A 5,453-nucleotide genomic window follows, 5' to 3' on the forward strand; every position below is an offset into this window, starting at 1 on the left:
GCCGTCCGGAGATTTTTTCACATGGGGAAGGGCTTCTTAGAGTATTAATTTAGATGTTTTAAGGTAAGTATCTTACCTAACTTTATGTGGGGGACTACCCCTTTGAATTTGGATTGATTATATTATTTGAATTATGTGAAATATATGTGTGCGAGGTGACGAGTGTGTACATGAACTTATATGTGGTATTTAACCGGTTAGACACCTAGTTCTCTTTCATGCACTAATTGAAGTTGTCATATCATGTTATATCCTCCATGTGAAGTTTACTCTTACATACTTTGCTGAAGTTGTTAGTACATGTTCATCTTTTATCTGCCAATTTTACTCTTATATGCTTAGTTGAAGTTGTTACCTCTTTTATAGTCATGTTACCTCTTTTATTGTTGAATTATTCTTATTGAAGTTGATATCACATGATATCCCTTCGTAGTCGGGTTATTCTCATGCATTTAGACGTAGTTTCTATTTCATGCCATCTCTTTCGTTGTTAGCTTATGTTATACACTAGAATATGAAGTTGCCATTTCATGCAAATATCTTAATTATTGAGTTTATTCTTAAGCAATTAATTGAAGTTGAAGTTATTGAGAGCCATTAATGTTTAGTTGAAGTTATTGTTTAAAAGAGTATCCTTCATTGTTTAGTTGAAGTTGCCATTGTTTTGTTTCCGGCATTTTATGGCTGAGCCGTGGGCTATGTGTTGTGGTGATATTGGTATTGTTACTTCAGAAGATTGTGGCCTATGAGCACTGGTGGTACGAATTGATATGTCGTGTTGTTGTGATGTTAGCACATGTGAATTTATTGTGTGTATTGATTATTTCTATGTGGAGTATAAGAGTGGCATCACACTGTTATTGAGCAGAGTGATACGAGTGGCTATTGTGATATATTGACTGTGCGGAGTGACACAAATGGCTATTGTATTATTATCAGGGCAGAGTGATACGGGTGGCTATTGTATTATTATCTGGGCGGAGTGATACGGGTGGCTGTTATGCTAAATTTCTCGGCGGAGCGATAGAGGTAGCTATTATGATGTTGCCAATACGAAGAGATAAGAGTCACTATGTCAGGGAGGATATGTGACGGCATGGGGACATAATGTTGATGATATTCATGTGATGGCGTGAGTTTCCTTGTGTGTATCATACACCTTACGTGACTTGTTGTGTTGTTTCCAATGAGCTACTCGATGTCTTTGATACTACTTGTTGACTTGGACTGTAATAGTACACTCGCACATGCATACACTATAGCATACTATTTTAGGAGTATAAAACTTGACATTCATTGATCATGCACATGTATTCTTGTATTATCTGCTTGCATTGTGATATTGAGCCTCTGACCACACCGGACGTATTGTGATAGTAAGCCTGTGACAATACGTGCGCGAATTGTGATATTGAGCATGTGACCACGCCGGGTAAATTGTGATAGTGAGGTTGTGACTATGACGGGTGGATTGATATATCGACACGTGAGTTGTCCGTACGGTTGTGATTATTAATCTGGGCACGAGGTGTCATGAGCATATGATTTGTGATTTGGGACTTGTGACTTGTGATTATAAAATGAGGTATCTTGGAATAATTTTATTGTGAAACTTGTGTTAGAACGGCTTGATTTGGTTGACCAGTACTTTCACTGTGTCCTGATTACCTTATTGCTTCACCACATGCTTATTCCTTGTTTTCGTTTACTGTTTTCTTGCTTCCATTATTAGCTCTATACTTATAATATATTGCACGTGTTATTATGTTTAGTAGGTGTCTTGACTTGTACCTCATCACTACTCCACCGAGGTTAGTCTTGATACTTACTGGGTACCGACCGTGGTGTACTCATACTACACTTCTGCATATTTTGTGCATATCCAAGTATTGGAGATAACAGACTAAGGTGGAGTTAACTTCTTGATCGCAAGAATTCAAGGTAGAGCTGCTTGGTCGTCGCAGTCCCTTGGAGTCCTTTTCCTGTTAATTGTATTGTTAATTTGCTATCCAAACAATATTGTATTTTGTTTTAGAGATATTTTCATGTATTCAGTTAGAATTCGTGATTCTGTACTACCTAGTCTTGGGAGGATTGTTGTGATTATTGCCGCCTAGGATTGTACCACCTTTATGTCGATATTTATATTAAGCTCAGCTTTAAAAATATCATGTTATTTAGTTTAACTGTTGTAAGTAACCGGCTGCCTAATCCTTGAGATTAGGTGCCATCAGGACGCCTTAGGCGGAATTTTGGGTCGTGGCAAAACCTAATCTTAACTGGAAAAGTATTGGCTAGAAAATCTATATGATAAGTATAATTACGTAGTTCGGCTACTTTACTACTCTTTATTTTGTGTGTTCATTCTTAATTAATGCTTAGCTGCATGCTTTCATAGGCGGCAGAAGGTGATAATGTTCCTTTCCTCTTTTGGAAATAAATATATATTCCCAAAAGGCAAAAGCTTGTCTACCAAATTTGGACTTAGGCGTATGTCTAAATTTAGATTTTCAGGTCCATAGGTTGATTTGATGCATTTTGGTGAAAGTTGGAAAGTTAAAGGTTTGGAAGGTTGATAGGCTTGACCGAGAGTTGACTTTATTGATATTGGGTTCAGATTGTTGTTCTAGGGGTTGGTATAGTTCTATTGTGTCATTTGGGACTTGAATGCAAAATTTGAGGTCATTTAGAATTGATTTGATATGGTTTGACATAAGTTGTAGAAGTTGAAAGTTCGTTAGTTCATTAGACTTGAATTGAGGTTCGATTCGTGATTTTGATGTTACTTTGTGTGATTTGAGGCCTTGAATAGGTCCGTGTTATATTTTGGGAATGATTGGTGTGACTGGATGGGGCCCGGGGGGTCTCGGGTGTATTTCAGATGAGTCTCAGATCATTTCCATATTTTTTCGTAGGCCCGGTTCTAGTGTTTCGCATCTGCACAAGTGGGAGCGCTGGTGCGGATTCTCTTCTACAAGATTTGGGTAGCTTCTGCGAGATTTTGGCATGTTCAACTATTCTGCTGCTGCGGAAAAGGATCACAGATGTAGGATTTAGGCTCTAGGTGGTCGTTCGCTTCTGCGGACATATTCACGCTTTTGCGGGGTCATATATGCGATTGTCTTTGTGCAAGTGCGGTTCCTTGTTTGGTAAGTTGAGCCGAAGATGCGGTATTTTTTCTCGCAAATGCGAGAGCGTAGATGCGTTGTTTTGTCCGCAAATACATAAATCCTGGGCAGATTTCATATATATCGAGAGTTTGGTTATTTTATCACATCTTGAGTTAGAGAACTCGGTGATTTTGGAGAGGATTTTCACGATCTGAATTGGGTAAGTATTTTTGACTCTGATTTGGTTATATTTCATGATTCAATCCTTGTTTTTATCATTTAAATAATGATTTGAATTGGAGAAGTTGGGGATTTTGGTGAAAGTTTTTTTTAAAATATAAATTGAGGATTTGAAGGTCGATTTCATGTTGGAATCTAATGATTTTGGTATGGTTGGACTCGTATCAGAATGAGTGTTCGGATTTTGTGTGTTTTGTCAGATACTGAGGTATGGGCCCGGGGTTGACTTTTGTTTATTCTTCTTCAAGATCGAAACTTTATTATCCAGAATTATTTTTTATAATTTTTATTTATAATATTAAATTATTTTGTCTTGATTCGAGCCGTCCGGAGGTTTTTTCACACGGGGAAGGGCTTCTTAGAGTATTAATTTAGACGTTTTAAGGTAAGTATCTTACCTAATTTTATGTAGGGGACTACCCCTTTGAATTTGGGTTGATTGTATTATTTGAATTATGTGAAAGACATGTGTGCGAGGTGACGAGTGTGTACATGAACTTATATGTGGTATTTGACCGGTTAGACTCCTAGTTCTCTTTCATGCACTAATTGAAGTTTTCATATCATGTTATATCTTCCATGTGAAGTTTACTCTTACATACTTTGTTGAAGTTGTTAGCACATGTTCTATATTTTATCTGCCAATTTACTCTTATATGCTTAGTTGAAGTTGTTACCTCTTTTATAGTCAGGTTACCTCTTTTATTGTTGAATTATTCTTATTGAAGTTGATATCACATGATATCTCTTCGTTGTCGGGTTATTCTCATACATTTAGACGTAGTTTCTATTTCAAGCCATCTCTTTCATTGTTAGCTTATGTTATACACTAGAATATGAAGTTGCCATTTTATGTAAATATCTTCATTATTGAGTTTATTCTTAAGCAATTAATTGAAGCTGAAATTATTGAGAACCATTAACTTGTTAAGTTGAAGTAGTTGTTTAAAGGAGTATCCTTCATTGTTTAGTTATTTTCCCATTTCATTTTGTTTCTATTGAGATTCTTGTACACATTGTGGTTGAGCCGTGGGCTATGTGTTGTGGTGATACTGGTATTGTTGCTTCAGAAAGATTGTGGCCTATGAGCACTTGTGGTACGAATTGATATGTCGTGTTGTTGTGATGTTGGCACATGTGAATTTATTGTATGGATTGTTTATTTCTATGCGGAGTATAAGGGTGGCATCACACTGTTATTGAGCAGAGTTATACGGGTGGCTATTGTGATATATTGACTGTGCGGAGTGACACAAGTGGATATTGCATTATTGTCAGGGCAGAGTGATACGGGTGGCTATAGTATTATTGTCTGGGCGGAGTGATACGGGTGGCTATTATGCTATATTTCTGGGTGGAGCGATACGGGTGGCTATTATGATGTTGTCAATACGAAGAGATAAGAGTCGCTATGTCAGGGAGGATATGTGACGGCATGGGACATAATGTTGATGATATTCATGTGATGGCATGATTTTCCTTGTGTGTGTCATGCACCTTACGTGACTTGTTGTGTTATTTCCAATGAGCTACTCGATGTCTTTGATACTACTTGGTTACTTGGACTGTAATAGTACACTCGCATATGCATACACTGTAGCATACCATTTTAGGAGTATAAAACTTGACATTCATTGATCATGCACATGTATTCTTGTATTATCTGCTTGCATTGTGATATTGAATCTGTGACCATGCCGGACGGATTGTGATAGTAAGCTTGTGACCATGCCAGGCAGATTGTGATATTGAGCATGTGACCACATCGAGCAGATTGTGATAGTGAGCCTGTGATAATGCGGGCGCGGATTATGATATTGAGCATGTGACCACGCCGGGTGAATTGTGATAGTGAGGTTGTGACTATGACGGGCGGATTGAGATATTGACACGTGAGTTATCCGTGCGGTTGTGATTATTAATCTGGGCACGAGGTGTCATGAGCATATGATTTGTGATTTGGGACTTGTGACTATAAAATGAGGTATCTTGGAATAAGTTTATTGTAAAACTTGTGTTAGAACGGCTTGATTCGGTTGTCATTTCTTTTCATTAATTGGTTTGACCAGTACTTTCCCTGTGTCCTGATTACCTTATTGTTTT

This window comes from Nicotiana tomentosiformis, chromosome 12 (assembly GCF_000390325.3).
Source record: "Nicotiana tomentosiformis chromosome 12, ASM39032v3, whole genome shotgun sequence".
Taxonomy (NCBI): Eukaryota; Viridiplantae; Streptophyta; class Magnoliopsida; order Solanales; family Solanaceae; genus Nicotiana; species Nicotiana tomentosiformis.